The sequence below is a fragment of the Sus scrofa genome, chromosome 13, assembly GCF_054392235.1.
Source record: "Sus scrofa isolate SSC_HxYL_T2T_F1_AM1 chromosome 13, Sscrofa_HxYL_maternal_Yorkshire_Landrace_v2.0, whole genome shotgun sequence".
In the NCBI taxonomy this organism is placed as follows: domain Eukaryota; kingdom Metazoa; phylum Chordata; class Mammalia; order Artiodactyla; family Suidae; genus Sus; species Sus scrofa.
The window spans coordinates 129,858,449-129,876,892 of NC_139395.1; the positions used below are offsets into that span (position 1 = coordinate 129,858,449).

At 37.9% G+C, this 18,444-nt stretch overlaps 1 non-coding gene across 1 annotated transcript; it reads left to right on the forward strand.

Annotated features, from left to right (window-relative positions):
* The first annotated feature begins 17,544 nt into the window (after nt 1-17,544).
* On the forward strand, nt 17,545-17,649 carry LOC146397609 (U6 spliceosomal RNA). Its single transcript, XR_014825430.1, has one exon. It is a non-coding gene; the product is annotated as a U6 spliceosomal RNA (small nuclear RNA).
* Nucleotides 17,650-18,444: the final 795 nt, after the last annotated feature.

Below are 18,444 nucleotides of genomic sequence, written 5' to 3' on the forward strand. Positions count from 1 at the left end.
ATTCATAAACACACCTGTTAATATGTATATAATAGTTGCAATTCAATTATTCATAACATGAAATTTGGATTTAGTGTAGAAAAAATTGGGGGATTTTAGAAGGATGATTGCATATGTAATACTCTTGCATATAAACATAATTGAGATTCTAAAATAGAATGAGTATATCAAATAAGTATCTTTTCCATTGTATAGACTTAAAGAATTATAAAGTCTTAGGGCTAAGTGAAAATTTGGACATTATTATCACTGGAAAATTAACATCCAAGTAGAATATCCTGCTAGTAACTATTGTAGCAATGAGGATGAGATAGATTCAAAGAAACAAAACAGCCTAACCCACAGTCTTGAGATACTTGAATTCTTGTTGGAAAGATCTGACATATTGCTTTTGACAAGGCTGTGATTTTCATTTCCACAAACATCTTTGAAACTCTCCTATTGAAAGATCCTGGAATTGACCAAAAGGGTTATGAGGAGTTTCTACATTATTGGCTTTTCAATCCCAGTGCTCAAGTGTCCAATCAGAGGCTCCAGAGAGATCCCATGACAGTTGAAATGCTGCTATCTTTGGAGGGTCTCCACACTAGAAATGTGACTCTGGACTAGGAGTTCTCAGATGTTGACCAGGTCCCAGCCTGCAGTGTGCTGGCTGTGTCCATAGGGGAAATTACATAGTATCCCTGAGCCTCAGTTTTCATTGTATAATGATGTCTACAATGATGACACTGAGGGCTATTGTAAAAATAAAATAGCTAAAAAACATGAAAGTTCTTGTCAATTCAGCACTCTACAAATACTAGGCAAAAGAGCTGAAGAAGGCTTAAGGGTTGCTTCCCAGAAACACTCCCCCACCTATACCTTTCCCTTTTCTTCCCAGGTACTATCTCCTTTCACTCACAGTAAAAAGTTTGAAGGGCCCATAAATAATATTCAATAAAGCAGGACTTCATTAAGGGCAGTTCTAGAGACTACAAGAGTAGAGTTAGATCTGTCTCTTTCATATAACATGCGACTTCAGTAAAAACAAAATACAAAATTATACTAAATTCAACTGCCTCAACAAGAAACTGCTTTGTTCTGGCAGGTGGCAAGAATGATATTATGCTAATTACTTTCAAGAAAGTCAAGAAATTATTTGTTATAAAGCGTTTCTTAAAATGATGAGGCTTATTCCTATAAGCTTTCTGGAAAAAACACACTTTCCCAAGTTGACTTATTATTTTATAAGGATGCTCTTATATTAAGTAGAGGCATAGCTCTCTACCTACATAAATGCTTCTCAATCCAAGAAACAATGGGATAAAAGCTATCCAAAAACTGTGAAAGCAGATAAAAAAATCAAAGCTATTGGCCCAAGATAAGAAAATTTTAGAAGTGTACATATTTTCACTCTTATCGAAGAACCATGACTGTAGTGACGGAAAGAGTATCGGACAAGCAATCAGTTCATGGGTTTCTATAAAGCCTTGGCCACTGACTTAACGTGACTTTAGGAAAATCACTTGACTTTTCCAAGGTCCAGTTTTCTCTGAGTAAATTAGATGCATGTAAAGTCTTTTTGAACAGAAACACTCTGTGTTTATCATTATTTTAATCTCCTATTCTAACCCAAATTTCATTCGTAATTCTGCCTTTTTTAAAATTGGAAAATTTTGAGTTGGTTCTACAATGTAATTATTTCCAATATACTTGACTGAAAGGGATTTTAACTTCAGAATGAAACATTTTTATGCTTCATCTTTGACATAAAGTGCAGTCAAATTTCTCATCAGATTACCAATGAGCCAAGCACATCTTGAGTTTATGCCCCCAAAATGAATTTATCACTGCATACTAATTTCACCATTAACAGAAAATGCAATGAATTTAAATTATAAATAAATGCATTTTTTTCCAACTGCAGGGTCACCTCCGAAATGACTGCTCTACTGACTTTACAGTGTATTATTTACTTCTCTAAAACCAGTATGCTTCTCAATGCACCTGTCTTAATAGCCATGGTGCTTTTCCTCTGCTTCTGCCTAACAATACTGCACTTATGGGTCTGTCTCATCTCTCTTACCTGTGGACAACCTGAAAGGAAAACAACAGAGGACTTGATTTCTGTACATAATGTCTCTGAGGCTCTGTTCATTCTTCTCTAAAAGGGAGTTACTAATGCCTGCAATACACATTACATCAAATACATGTCAACCATGTTTTCACCTTTCTGTATTTTAGCAAACAATTCACTCAGTACTGATTTAAAAAGTACACATTGTCTGTTTCTTGATAGTTATATTTTTAAGAAATTTCTGCCCATATTCTAAAGGAGAGTGCTCATCCAATGTGTAGTACCATGTGCTAAATTCAGTTTGACAGAAAGGTTTCAAATTCCTACCATGTGGTCTAGTTCCAACTTCTGTACTAAAATCTGGAGATTTAAAGATGAAAATGATACCAAGATGCTGTCCCTATTTTCACAATACTTCCATTTAGTGGGAGGAGCATACCCATAAGTAAAAATAACTAAAGTCATATATATGTGCATACATATATTGTTTGTTTGTTATAATAAGTGCTACAAAGGAATGTTTAAAATACCATGGAAGCACCAAGGACAGGACAGTTACTAATTCTTGCTAGGGGGTTTCAGGGAAGTTTCATGAGGAAGGTGATATTTGAAGAGTGAAGAAGTTACCCAGTCAGAGAAGGAAGAAAAATGAATTAACGGTAGAGGAATCAGCATGAACAAAACCACAGAGGGCAGCAAGTGTGTAGAGAATGGGGAAGGCAAGAACTATCAGAGATTATGACTCATGGGCAAAGTAAAAAGATTATTGGTATGGTAAATGTCATGCAAATGATCTTAAACACCATCCTGTAGAAAATGTATAAGGAACAGAGTTGTTTGAGCCACTATTGATTGATCAAATTTCTGTTTGTTTTGAAATAACTCTGATGACAACATTGTTGGTGAGTTATAGATGGAAAAACTGAAGAGGAAGTTTAAATGAGGGAGACAAGGATTGTGGAACGATAGGAATAGGTAAATGAAACAACACAATTTAAAAATGGGTAGCCAACATGAATAGATATCTTTCCAAAGACATATAGATGGCCAACAGGCACATGAAAAGAAGTTCAATGTCATTAATCATCAGGGAAATGCAAATCAAAACCACAATGTGATAGCATCTCACATTTGTTAGGATGCTGTTATCAAAAAGACAATAAATAGCAAGTATCTCGAGAAGGTGTGGAAAAGGGAACTCTTGTGTATCATTGGTGGGAATGTCAATTGGTACAATCATTATGGAAAATTTTATGAAGGCTTCTCAAAAAATTAAAAATAGAGCTATCATACAGCCTAGTAATTCCACTCCTCAGTATTTATCTAAAGAAAAAAAAAAACACTAATTCGAAAAGATATACACCCTAAGTTCATTGCAGCATTATTCACAATAGCCAAGATATGGAAGCAACCCAAGTGGCCATTGACAGATGAATGAATAAAGAAAATGTGATATATATATCACATGGACTATTAGCCATAAAAAAGAACAAAATCTTGCCATTTGTGAAAACATGGATGGACCTAGACAGTATTTGGGCTAAGTGAAATAAATCAAAGAAAGATATCATATGATTTCACTTATATGTGGAATCTAAAAAACAAATGAACAAAGAGAACAAAACAGAATTATAGATACAGGGAAGAGACAGGTGGTTGCCAGAGAGGAGGTAGGAAAAAAGAAATAGGTGAGGGTGATTAAGAGGTACAAACTTCCAGCTGCAGAATAAAGGTGTTTTAAGTAGGCAATGCACAGCATGTGGAATATAGTCAATAACTATGTAATATCTTTTTATAATGATGGATCATAATTAAAGTTATTGTGCTGATTATCCTGAAATGTATGGAAATATCAAATCACTATGTTGTTTAACAGAAACTGTGTTAGAGGCCAAGTATACTTCAAAAAGAAACAAGCTCATAGAAAAAGAATTCAGACTGGAGGGTGCCAGAGACATCAGTGGGTAGGTGGTGATGGGCAAAAGGTACAAACTTCCGGGCATGAGATAAATAAGCACTAGTGATGTAATGTACAACATGATAAACATAATTAACTCTGCTGTATATTATGTATAAAAATCGTTAAAAGAATAAATCTTAAAAGTTCTCATCAGGAGTTCCCGCCGTGATGCAGCAGCAGGAACCATAAGGTTGCTGGTTCAATCCCTGGCCTCGCTCAGTGGGTTAAGGATCTGGCATTGCCATGAGCTGTGGTGTAGGCTGCAGATGTGGCTCAGATCTGGTGTTGATATGGCTGTGGCGAAGGCCAGTAGCTGTGGCTCTGATTCGACCCCTAACCTGGGAAGATCCATATGCCATGGTACAGCCCTAAAAAGCAAAAAAAAAAAAAAAAAAAGTTCTCATCACAAGGGAAATATTTTTAATTTTTTTAATTTAATTCTGAATCTATATGAGATAATGGATGTTCACTAAATTTATTGTGATAATCCTTTCATGATGTATATAAGTCAAATCATTACATTGTACAGCTTAAATTTACAATGTTGTATGTTAATCATATGTAAATAAAGTGGAAGAAAAAAGATCTAGCTTGGGGAATAAAGGAAAAGGAGAGTGCTAATGAGAGAAGAAGTGTGGAGATCAACATTAGACATACAGAGCATAAGGTGTCTTCAACACAGCCAAGTGAAACGTTCAGTTGTTTGTTAGAAAAATGCTCCTGGCACTTGGGTGGGAGATTGATGCTTGAGAGGATAAAAAGTCTGAGACTCACCAGTGCCTAAGTAGCATCAGGGGTCATAGGGTAGATGTGATAACCTAGGCAAAGTTTACACAGGAAAAAAAGAATAGAAATAACAACGGAGCCCTGAGGAATATAGACAAAGAAGAGTAACCAGACAAAGAAGGAGATGTTGGAGCAGACCTAACAGTCATGGCACAAAAAGGAGAAAACAGAGTAAATCTAGACATAGGAAAACCTGTCCAGGAAACAGTGAGGACAACATGTGTGGTTAATTGTTCTAGTAACCAAGAAAAGCATACCAACAGGAGCAACGAAGTGCTGTACCCATTCAGCAAAGCATACAGCCTGAACTAACCCTGGGGAAGCAGGGTTATCAAAAATGACTAAGTACTACAGAGGGAACCCCACCTGAACAGAGAGAGGATATGGGGAAGAGTTCCCTGAGGAGTGATAATGGAGCTGAGAGCCAGTGGGGAAATGCAAATTAGCTGAGTGAAAGAAGGAAATGAAACAATATCACAGAAAGAGGGATCAGTGGGTGCAAATTCTCTATGGCAGGAGGACAAGGGCCTAAAGAAAGCCAGTGAGGTTTGAGCTCTGAGCCTGAAGCGAAGAATAAGCATATGAAGTTGGGAGGTGGCAGGGAACCAGACCAGGAAGGACCCCACAGAGCACAAGAGGCCATTTAACAGTTTTAGGTAGGGAGGAGGATGTGATGAGACGACAATTTGAAATGATCCAGTCAAGTGGCTCAGTGGGTAAATGTAGGAGACCCTGCAAATATAACGAATGTGATTTTCAAAGACATCTAATCACTAAGAGTAATGCATCCCAAGGCATTGGTTTGAGGCTTGTGAATCCAGAAGTCACATCTGCTCAATGAAAAACAGTAGGAAGGATTTTTTTTACTTGACCTTCTATTCATCCCAGGAGATAGATACTTATTTGGAAAAGAGTAATATCTGTTTGAGATGTTGCGGTAAATCACTGGTACTAGAAACTACAAATTTTCTGAAGGACCAGAAAATTATGTCCTTCCTTCTTTTAGAATAAATACAAACTCCTTAGCAAAGTGAACTCAAACCGGAAAAGCTCTTTCATAATCTGACGCTATCTACTCATCCAACCTCACCTGCCCCTCCTTCCCCTCTCTACCCCATGCTACAGACATCCTCCCTACTTGCAGTTCCCCATTCACATCAGTCTCTCTTGGTTTTGGATCCTTTGCTATACCTAAATAATGTTTATGTATCCAGCCTGCAGGTCGCAGTTCAGAAGATGCTTCTCCCAGGAAGTCTTTTCAGAATCCTCAGCCCTAAAATAAACTGATATCCTATGCTTATGTCCATGTGTGCTGTGAGCACTACTCATTTCCAAACCGGAGCCATGCCAGGTCCACATCCCAGATGTTATTCAACTGGCAGCTGTCAGGAAAGCAAAGGACAACTTAGAGGCTGCAGGCAAGTAGAGGACCACAGAGGGAGAAGAAATGATCAGAAACCCGGGAGATCAGGAACAAGTCAGGCAGAAAAATCTATCACGCTGTTGCTCAGAGAAATTACAAGGGAGTGTTTTGTGAACGTAATGCTCATCTATTTTTTTTAAAGCACTTATAAGAGAAATACATTGAGAGACCATCATGGAGCCTCTTCCATCATCTAATAAGAAAATTCACTAGCAATCTCTCTCATTCCTTTATAAAACTAATCTGCAAAGTAGAAGTCCAATTACTCCTGGAACTGTAGTTAGATTTGAAGGAAAGTGAAATAATTTATAAATCGAAGAAAGGGATTTCAGCTTCTAGGAGTTTCAGTGAGGGTTACCTAGATAACAAAGACTGTGGAGGAAATGAAATATTGCCTCTTCTCTGATAGATACAGTGGAATGTGGGGAATAGCACTGTGCTTTATTCCAACTTTTTGATTCCAAGCTGGACTGTGGCTTTTCCTGTCATTTATCTCTAGAATGATATTTTAGTTTTCTTTGCAAGCCTTATCACACACCCACACGGAGCAGGGACCAATAGTAACACTAACAATAATATCATCATTTTCTGCAAGTTTTTAAAAAATTTTTTCTTTGTTTACCATTTCTTTATTTTCATATTTTAAAGTTTCATTGATATAGTTGTTTTACAATGTTGTGATAATTTCTGCTGTACAACAAAGTTATTCAGTTATGCATATAGATACATCCATTCTTTTCCAGATTCTTTTCTCATATAGATTATCACAGAATACTGAGTTCTCTGTGCTAAACAGCAGGTCCCTATTGGCCAGTCATTCCATATACCTCAGTGTTCATATGCCAGTCCCAAATCCCAAGTCCACTCCCTGACCCCACCTGTCCCCTTTGGTAACCATATGTTTGTTTTCAAATCTGTGAGTCTGTTTCTATTCTGCAAATAAGTTAGTTTGTATCCTTTTTTCAGATTCCACATGCAAGTGATATCATGATGTTTGTCTTTCACGGTGGGCAAATTATTATACTGATTTAAAGAAATCAGGAGAGATAGTAGAGGCAGATTCTATAGCAATCAACAGTAATGTGACCACACAATTTATCAAGAGAGACAGGGACCGCCAGTAACACTGAAAAATCAGTCCCAGGACTTGGAGGATTTTACTAAAGTTACAGAGAAGTAAACTCCCTGGTGACTGAAATATAAGCTCAATCAGTGGCCCAAATGGTATCATTTTTGTACTGCTCAGGCAATTAAGCACCTCTGAGCTGATAAAGCCCATAATTCAACATGGAGGGCAAATTGCTAAAGCACTTAACCAGTGAAGTACTAATCTTCCTTCCCTATGTGAACTGGAACTGACTCATGACAGCAAAATCAATTGAAGAGATTTACCCTAGGGATAGCTTCTAAAAAGCAGTGTAATCTGAAGATACGGAAATTGATGGAGAATGCATTATCACAGCCCTCCACCAACACACCACCAACTGCCAAGGGCTCCCCCCAACCCTGAGCCTAGGGTCACATCAGAGATCCTCTCAAGCAGATCTCATTGAAGTCAGGATATTTGGAGGTCAAGAAACCTTTTCCCATATTGATTTAATCTTGTCGCCTCAAACATTTGAGGTCAAGCAAATTTGCCACATTGGTTTTCCGGGGGCTTGTATAGAGTTATTAAAACACATACACACACTCTCTCTGCTTTTTCATGTCTTACAGAGTGCTTTGAGCTATAGGCTTAATGTATCTGATGCCTGACAAATTTGTGTGTGCCTTATGGCTTTTTAAAATAAACTGTCTGCTTTGAATTCAAGAGGGTTCCAGAAATCCAATATTTTAATCTCATGAGTTTTCCAGTAAAAGCAAATAACCATTTGCTGCTTTAAATGATGAAAAACTATTGCCTCATTGCCCCATTGCTCCATGTTATGACCTGAGACATGCGCCTTCATTCCAACAACAGAGAATATAGTGGTGTGGTATGGTGAGGTAGAAAAGGCAAGCATTCCTCGGTGTGAATCATCACTCTACAGTTTACTAGCTGTGTAAACATGAGCAAGTAGTCAACCTCCTGGATTGTCTCCTTACCTGCATCTTTTATCACCTGCCTCTGAGGGTTGTTTTGAGAACTGAATGAGATAACAAAGTACCTAACACAGGCCATGACACAAAAGAATGCAAACATTATTCTCTTTTCAGTACTAATGTTTAGTCTGAGTGTTGAATAAATTTAAGTCTCCTGTCTAAATAACAAAGAACACTTGGAATAATACCAGGAAAGGATACCCATCTCAGAGATGAAACCCCCATTATTTTCTCTTAACACATTCTATAAGCAACTGATCTATTCTATACAATCTCCCAAATCTTAGTGTCTAGCTTTGTCTCCTCATATGCTTGCTCATCTCTGCTGGTATTTGACACCATTACCTCAAACCCTTACACAAGTTAACTGGGTTTCAAAACAAATTCACATTAAGAAAGTCAAAAGGAGAAAGACAAATAGCATATGATATCACTTATATGTGGAATCTAAAATGACACAAATGAACCTATCTACAAAACACACTCATGGACAAGGAGAACAGACTTGTGGTTGCCCAGGGAAAATGGGTTGGGGAGGGATGGAATGGGATGTTGGAGTTAGCAGATGTAAACTATTATACATGGAGGAGATAAACAATAAGGTCCTTCTATAGCACAAAGAACTCTGTCCATAATCCTATGATAAAACATAACAGAAAAGAATATTTTCTTTTATAATTGTTTCTTCCCGCTGTACAGCATAGGGACAAAGTTACACTTACATGTATACATTTTTTTCCCCACCCTTTGTTCTGTTGCAATATAAATATCTAGACATAGCTCTCAGTGCTACTCAGAAGGACCTCCTTGTAAATCCATTCCAAGTTGCATCTGATAACCCCAAGCTCCTAGTCCCTCCCATAACCTCCTCCTCCCCCCGGGCAGCCACAAGTCTATACTCCAAGTCCATGATTTTCTTTCCTATGGAAATGTTCATTTCTGCTGTATATTAGATTTCAGATATCAGTGATATCATAGGGTATTTGTCTTTATTTATCTGACTTATTTCACTCAGTATGAGAGTCTCTAGTTCCATCCATGTTGCTGCAAATGGCATTATGTCGTTCTTTTTTATGGCTGAGTAGTATTCCATTGTGTACATATACCACTTATTCCTAATCCAATCATCTGTTGATGGACATTTGGGTTGTTTCCATGTCTTGGTTATTGTGAATAGTGCTGCATGAACATGTGGGTGCATGCGTCTTTTTCAAGGAAAGTTTTGTCTGGATATATGCCCAAGAGTGGGATTGCTGGGTCATATGGTAGTTCTATGTATAGATTTCTAAGGTATCTCCAAACTGTTCTCCATAGTGGCTGTACCCAGTTTACATTCCCACCAGGAGTGCAGGAGGGTTCCCTTTTCTCCACAACCCCTCCAGCACTTGTTATTTGTGGACTTATTAATGATGGCCATTCTGACTGGTGTGAGATGGTATCTCATGGTTGTTTTGATTTGCATTTCTCTTATAATCAGCGATGTTGAGCATTTTTTCATGTGCTGTTGGCCATCTGTACATCTTCCTTGGAGAAATGTCTATTCAGGTCTTTTGCCCATTTTCCATTGGGTAATTGGCTTTTTTGCTGTTGATTTGTATAAGTTGCTTATATATTCTAGAGATTAAGCCCTTGTCCATTGCATCACTTTAAACTATTTTTTCCCATTCTGTAAGTTGTCTTTTTGTTTTATTTTTGGTTTTCTTTCCTGTGCAAAAGCCTTTCAGTTTGATTAGGTCCCAAGGGTTTATTTTTGCTTTTATGTCTGTTCCTTTGGGAGACTGACCTGAGAAAATATTCATGAGGTTGATGTCAGAGAATGTTTTGTCTATGTTTTCTTCTAGGAGTTTGATGGTGTCCTGTCGTATATTTAAGCCTTTCAGCCATTTTGAGTTTATTTTTGTGCATGGTGTGAGGGTGTGTTCTAATTTCATTGCTTTGCATGCAGCTGCCCAGGTTTCCCAGCAATGCTTGCTGAATAGACTTTCTTTTTCCCATTTTATGTTCTTGCCTCCCTTGTCAAAGATTAATTGACCATAGGTGTCAGGGTTTATTTCTGGGTTCTCTATTCTGTTCCATTGGTTGGTCTGTCTGTTTTGATACCAGTACCACACCGTTTTGATGACTGTGGCTTTGTAATATTGCTTGAAGTCTGGGAGAGTTATGCCCCCTTCTTGGTTTTTGGTTCTCAGGATTGCATTGGCAATTCTGGGTCTTTTGTTGTTCCATATAAATTTTGGGGTTGTTTGTTCTAGTTCTGTGAAAAATATCCTGCGTAATTTGATAGGGATTGCTTTGAATCTGTAGATTGTTTTGGGTAGTATGGCCATTTTTACAATATTGATTTTTCCAATTCATGAACATGGAATATCTTTCCATTTCTTTACATCTTCTTTAATTTCTTTGATTAAAGTTTTATAGTTCTCGGCATATAAGTCCTTTACCTCTTTGGTCAGGTGTATTCCGAGGTATTTTATTTTTTGAGGTGCAATTTTAAAAGGTATTGTATTTTTGTATTCCTTTTCTAATATTTCATTGTTGGTATACAGAAATGCAACTGACTTCTGAATGTTAATCTTATATTCTGCTACTTTGCTGAATTTGTTAACCAGTTCAAGTGTTTTTGGGTTGAGTCCTTAGGGTTTTCTATGTATAGTATCATGTCATCTGCATAGAGTGACAGTTTTATCTCTTCTCTTCCTATATGGATGCCTTTTATTTCTTTCATTTGTCTAATTGCTGTGGCTAGGACTTCCAAAACTATGTTGAATAGCAGTGGTGAGAGTGGGCATCCCTGTCTTGTTCCAGATTTGAGTGAGAAGGCTTTCAGTTTTTCCCCATTGAGTATTATATTTGCTGTAGATTTGTCATAAATGGCTTTGATTACGTCCAGGAATGTTCCCTCTATACCCACTTTGGTGAGAGTTTTGATCATGAATGAATGTTGGACTTTGTCAAATGATTTTTCTGAATCTGTTGAGATGATCATATGGTTTTTGACTTTTCTTTTGTTAATGTGGTGTATGTCATTGATTGATTTACATATGTTGAACCATCCTTGTGAATCTGGGATGAACCCCACCTGGTCATGGTGTATGATCTTTTTGATATGTTGTTGGATTCGGTTGGCTAAAATTTTGCTGAGACTTTTTGCATCTATATTCATCAAAGATATTGGCCTTTAGTTTTCTTTTTTGGTGGTATCTTTGTCTGGTTTTGAAATTAGGGTGATGGTAGCATCATAGAATGACTTTGGGAGTGTTCCTTCTTCAACCTTTTGAAAAAGTTTAAGGAGGATGGGCACCAGATCCTCTTTAGATGTTTGGTAGAATTTGTCGGTGAAGCCGTCTGGTCCTGGACTTTTATTTGTAGGTAGTGTTTTATGACATATTCAATTTCATTTCTAGCAGTCGGTCTGTTCAGTTGGTCTGGTTCTTCTTGATTCAGTTTTGGCAGGATGTAAGATTCTAGAAAATTGTCCATTTCTTCCAGATTGTCAAATTTGCTGGCATAGTTGTTCATAGTATTCTCTTGTGGTATTTTGTACTTCTGCAGTATCCCATTGTGATTTCTCCTTTTTCATTTCTAATTTTGTTTATTTGGGTTCCCTCTCTACTCTTCTTAGTGAGTCTAGCCAAGGAGTTGTCAATTTTGTTTACCTTTTCAAAGAACCAGCTCTTGGTTTGATTGATTTTGTCTCTTGTTTTTTGAATCTCTATTTTATTGATTTCTTCTTTGCTCTATATAATCTCCTTCCTTCTGCTGACTTTAGGTCTTTTTTGCTCTTCGTTTTCTAATTCATTTAGGTGTTAAGTTGTCAATTTGAGATCTTCTTTTTTGAGGAAGGCCTGTATCGCTATGAATTTCCCTCTGAGCACTGCTTTTGTGGTGTCCCATAGATTTTGAAAGATTGTGTCTTCATTATCATTTGTCTCAAGGTATTTATTTTAATTTCCGTCTTGATTTCTTCATTGACCCATTGTTTTTTTAGTGGCATGTTGTTTAGTCTCCATGGAGTAGGTTTTTTCTCATTTCTTTTCCTGTGGTTGATTTCTAGTTTCACGGCATTGGGTCAGAGAACATACTTGAAATAATTTCTATATTCTTAAATTTGTTGAGATTACCTTTGTGCCCCAATATGTGATCAATTCTTGAGAATATTGCATGTGCACTTGAGAAGAATGTGTATTCTGATTTTTTTGGATGTAGGGTCCTGAAGATGTCAATTAAGTCTGATTTTTCTATTGTTTCCTTTAGGATCTCTGTTGCTTTATTGGTTTTCTATCTAGAGGATCTGTCCATTGATGTGAGTGGGGTATTAAAGTCTCCTACTATGATTGTACTCCCATCAATTTCTCCCTTTATGTCTGTTAATATTTGTTGTATGTATCTGGGTGCTCCTGTATTTGGGGCATAGATGTTGATGATAGTAATATCCTCTTCTTGGATGGATCCCTTAATCATTAAATAGTGTCCTTCTTTGTCTTTCTTTATGTCTTTTGTTTTAAAGTCTATTTTGTCTGATATGAGTATTGCAACTCCTGCTTTCCTGTCATGTCTATTGTCATGAAATTTTTTTTCCCACCCCTTCACTTTCAATTTATATGTGTTCTTTGTCTTAAGGTGAGTTTCTTGTAGGCAGCAGACTGAAGGTTTTTGCTTTTTTATCCACTCAGCCACTCTGTGTCTTTTGATTGGGAGCATTCAGTCCATTGACATTTAGGATGATAATTGATAGATGATTATTCATTGCCATTTTAAACCTGGTGTTCCAGTTGATTCTACGGTTCTCCATTCTTCTTTTTTTTTTTTTTTTTTTTTTTTTTGTTGGATGGTCTCCGATTATTTTCTGCTTGAGTGGGTTTTTTTTTGTTTTTTTGTTTTTCATTTTTTGTGAATGCAGTGTTTGGTTTTGATTTGTGGTTACCCTGTTTGTTAAGTATATTAACCCCTTCCTGTAATTGTGTGTTTTAGCCTGATGGTCCTGTAGGTTCAAACACTTCATTACTATATTAAAATTAAGAAGAGAAACAAAGAAAAAGGAAAAAGAAAAAAAATTTTTAAAAAGAGTCTATTTCCTTACTTCCCTTGCCCACATTTTATGATTTTGATGGCTCTTTTTTCCTTTTTAATTTTATTTTGTTTGAAACATGTTCATGATTAAATCTGTATGCTGGCTTTTTTGAATGACTGGTCTCTGATTGTGGTTTCCTCAATCCTAGTTCTTCCTCTTTTTTTTTTTTTCCTCCCTTTCTTTCCTTTCTTTTTGGTTTAGAGAAGCCCTTTCAATATTTCTTTTAGAATGGGATTTATATTGCTGTATTCTTTTAGCTTTTGTTTGTTGGAAAAAAATTTTATTTCCCCTTCTATTTTAAATGATATACTTGCTGGATAGAGTATTCTAGGTTGTATATTTTTTCCTTTCAGCACTTTAAATATCTCTTGCCATTCCCTCCTGGCCTGTAGAGTTTCTGTAGAGAAATCAGCTGATGACCTTATGGGGGTTCCCTTATAGGTAACATTTTGCTCTTCTCTTGCTGCCTTTGGGATCCTCTCTTTATCATTAACTTTTGCCATTTTTATTATAATGTGTCTTGGTATGGGTCTATTTGGGTTCAACTTGTTTGGGGCCCTCTGTGCTTCCTATATCTTAAAATCAGTATCCTTTAGATTTGGGAAGTTTCCAGTGATAATTTCTTCAAATATATTTTCCATCCCCTTATCTTTTTCTGCTCCTTCTGGAATTCCTATTATGTATAGATTGGCCTGCTTTATATTATCCCATAGGTCTCTTATATTGCCTTCATGTTTTTTTATTTGGTTTTCTGTCTGCTGTCCTGATTGAGTGATTTCCATTATTCTATCTTCCACATCACTAATTCGTTCTTCTGCATTATTCATTCTGGTTTTTACTGCCCTTAGCTCAGTTTGTATCTCTGCAAATGAATTTTCTAGTTTTTCTTGGCTCCTCCTTATATTTTCTAATTCCTTTCTGAGGGCATCTGCATTAATGTTCATATCTTCTCTTAATTCCTTCAGTATTTTCACTATTTCCCTTTTGAATTCCAAGTCTGTCAGACTGAAGAGGTCTGTTTCATTGTGGACTGCTTTAGGAGAGTTCTCCTGTTGGTTTAACTGGGGGTGGTTTCTCAGCTTCTTCATCTTGCTTGTTATTTTCTTTTTCTTGGTGGAGTTGTACTCCCCGTGGTGGGGCAGGGTTTGCCTTAGCACTGCTGTGGAATGTTTCCCGAGGGCTGGTGTTGTTGGTCAGTGTTCTTTGAGGCAGCATGGCTTTTTCTGAGGGTGGGCAGGGCTGACAGGGTCTCTCTGAAGCAAAGGAGGACTTCCTGAGGGCAGACAGGACTGGGAGGTCTGCACCACGATGGAAGCAGATTTCACGTGGCCGTGCAGAGCTTCCTCTGGTGTTTCTGGGCTGTGGGGCTCTTCCAGGAAGCTGGTGGTGCTGGACGGCTGTTCCACAGGAGTGCAACACCTCCAAGGGTGGGAGCAGCTATCTGGGCCACTGAGAACCCAAGAGGCTCTTCCCCAGGGCAGTCAGAATTAAAAGGACTGCCTTGCAATGGAGGCAGATTTTGCACAGCTGGACTGAGCTTGTTCTAGCTTTTCTGGGCTGCGGGCTTCTTCCAGGGGGTTGGCAGTGCTGGGGGCTGCTCCACAGGGTTGTAGCCCCTCCAGAGAGCAGGGAGGCCAGGGCAGGGAAAGCCCCTGCTGTGGTCGGCTTCCTGCAAATGGTGAGGCCAGCCCTCTGGGATGGCAGGCAGCCTCAGGTCTGGCGCTCACGTGGGGTAGGGGGAAGGAGAATGCACTGGGAAGCATAGCTTTCTGATAGCTGGCAGGCAAGTGAGTTCACTGTGGCATGGGGAGTATTCTATGGTGGCCCACCCCTCTTCCTCTCTCCTCCCCAACACTGGTGCCCTGTCTCTCCTGCAGATCCAGCTCTTCTCCCAGGTTTCCTCTGATGTGGCTTTCCATTCCCCAGCCCTTAGCGTATTGCTCCCTCTACCCATGACGCTCTGCTTTCTAGTCTCCCAGGCAGTCTCTGCCCCGCCAACCTGACAGACTGCTTCCTAGTCCCATGGGGCAGTCTCTGCTCTGCCAGCCTGACTGACCAGTCCCTAGTTCCCCAAGCAGTCTCTGCACTGTGCCCCCCCGGACTGCTCCAGGGACTAACCTCTGGAGCTGAGGTCTCAGTGCCCAGCCCCCACCCAAGTGTCTCAGTTTTTGGTGACTGTGCCAGTAGTTCAGATGATCTGTTTGGTTCTCACTCTGCTCTTCAGATCTTAGACTTACTGCTGCGCTCTTCTCTGTATCTGGAGATCCCTCCACTTGGGTTGATATTTCCAGTGGCCAGTAGGTGACTTTCCAGGGTGTGGGATCCCTTTCTCCTCCACAGTTCCCTTTTGGGAGTGCCCGTCCAGCTCCAATTCCCCTTCTCTCACTCTCCTCTTTTCTCTTGTTTTACCAAGTTATGTCACGAGATTCTTGCCGTTATTCAAGTTCAGGTTCTTCTGCCAGCAATTAATTGCTGTTCTATGTGAGTTGTTTAACCTGTAGATGTGGTTTTATTTGTGGTGTTTGTGGGAGAGGGCAAGCGTGTCCCCCTACTCTTCCACCATCTTGCCTTCCTCCAGAAAAGAATATTTTTAAGTGTATTTATTTGTGGAACTGAATCACTTTGCTGTACAGCAGAAATTAACAACATTGTAAATCAACTATACTTCAATATATAAATACATAAATAAATACACTTTATACATAAAAGGAAATTAATATAATTATGGTGGTTCTGTCTAGAGTTAAATTATGAGTATTTTGTAAACTTATAAATGTATAAAGGCTGAGTTTTTATAGAAAGTTCCTTAGTTGGTCAACTGTAATAACTAAGAGAGGAAGAATTAGAATATTCATTGAGTCTAACAGAGAGTCTGAAGCAAAATTCCTGCCAATCAACTGGCAAAGAGCCTTTCCATCAGACCAGAACAAGAAATTGGAAAGATATTGGTGACCTGAATACCTATGCTGTAAAAGGGGCATGAGTTTAAAGAAGGAAGGAATTTTCCAGGAAGACAGAATAGCAGTCAGAAGCCACTTGAATGTGAATTAGAGAGAAAGTTAGAGAAGAAGGAAGCTAAGCAAGATCTCTCTCAAATTGTACCATCCCTTTGGGGTCAAAATATAATTATCTTTGACTGTATTACTAGAAAATTGGTCTCTTTGAAGTCAAGCAAGCTGAAAACAGTTTCAGAGAATGCTAAAAATTCAGTCATTAAAAAAAAAAAAAAACTTTCAAGTGTTACTTAATCATCCAAAGCTTAGATGCCTGTTATAACATCCCAAGAAGAGATGCTTCTTTTCTGAAACACCTCCAAGGACTTAAAAATAAATCACACGCATTCCAACTCTTGATGGCTCTGACCAGAGGTTTTTGGAAGAGCCAAAAACCTCTCTTCCTGGAAGTTTCATTACTGGTTAAAACGCTAACATTCGAGGCTTCACAGAAAGTCTAATTTTACGTTCACATGGCAACTCTTCAAATATCAGAAGACAGTTATCACATCGCCCAAGTTTTTCCTTTTCAAGAATATTTTTCTCATTTTGTTCAATAAAGTTTATATGACATGGCTTAACTACACTGGTTACTCTCATTTATATCTCTTGGCTATTCAGTCTGTAAATCCTCTTATGCTGACCTACCAGAGCAGAAAAAGAACTAAGCTCTAACTACTCTCATTCTAGACAGCTATGTGTATTCCTAAAACCTCATATCACATACTCTTTTCTTTGAAAGCCGCATCACACAGGAAGTCAACTGTGTACCTATTGCCAACTGAAACCTTCTGTCCCTAGAGCAGAATTTGGGTAGTTAATAAAGGACTATGTATTCAGACCTGTTAAACTTTAGCATGTAGGATTCAGTCTACCCACCAGATGGTAAATATTTTTTGGTTAATGATTCTGTTATTCACAACTAGGATGAGTAGACTTTCTATATCTTCTTCAAAGTTGTTTGCAAAAATATCAGAAATTGCAAGCTTAAGAAAAGAAAGTTCCTCCAAATGAACAGAAATCCATTATTTCAATCAAACGTTGGAGTTCAATTTGTCTATGTCCATCTTGTCCATAAATTAAGGAAACCTTGTCAAATTCCCTCAGATTAAGGTCAGATAACTTGGCTGCATTTTCTTGGCAAATTAAGCAATTCCATTAAAGAAAGAAATGGTGCTCGCTTTGGCAGCACATATACTAAAAACTGGAACGATACAGAGATTAGCATGGCCCCTGCACAAGGATGACACGCAAATTCGTGAAGCGTTCCATATTTAAAAATAAATAAATTTAAAAAATAAAGAAAGAAATGACTCCAGTCTAGGAAGAACTTGTGTCAACCCAATCCGTATCCCAATGATCATGCTCTACTTCTGCTAGGTCACAAATCTTTTAAATAAGCCACCTCTGCTGTTGTCATAGTTATATACAAAAACAACTTTTCCTAAATTTTCTGAGTTAACAATGACATATTTAGAGGTAAAGTTATATGATATCTGGCATCATGGTAAAATATCAGCACAAGAAAGAAAGAAAAAGAAGAGGGAGGACTATAATATATATGGCTAAATATTGACAGAAATGTGTATATGTTTACAGAAACCACTTTTCTCTTAAAATGTTTAAGGTAATTGTCAACATCTAGAGTCTCACATCTTGCCCAGTTTCCACAATTTCTTTGCAATCAAGTAGCAATTTACTTAATTTGCTTGAATTTTCTGAGTACCCTATGGTATCACTCATTTGCTTCATAAGATTTGGATTCATTTGAACTGCTAATGTACTCTCATCTCTGTATTTATATTGAGCTGACATTTCCCACTCCAATGTTTGCCCTATTCTTATTAGTATGAAGACCACAGTGACACAAGGAAATTTACAGGGTTACAAGTAATACTTCTTCCCAAGTGTTGTTACACCACCTCTTCCTTGATCTTTCTCTTGTGTGAAATATATTGAATAATTTCCATTTTATTTTTATTGTCAGTGGCTCTTTCTGCAAACCTAACCATACTTGAGCATTATAGATGTTATTTTTATACATGTGGACCATCCTCACATATTTTTTCATTG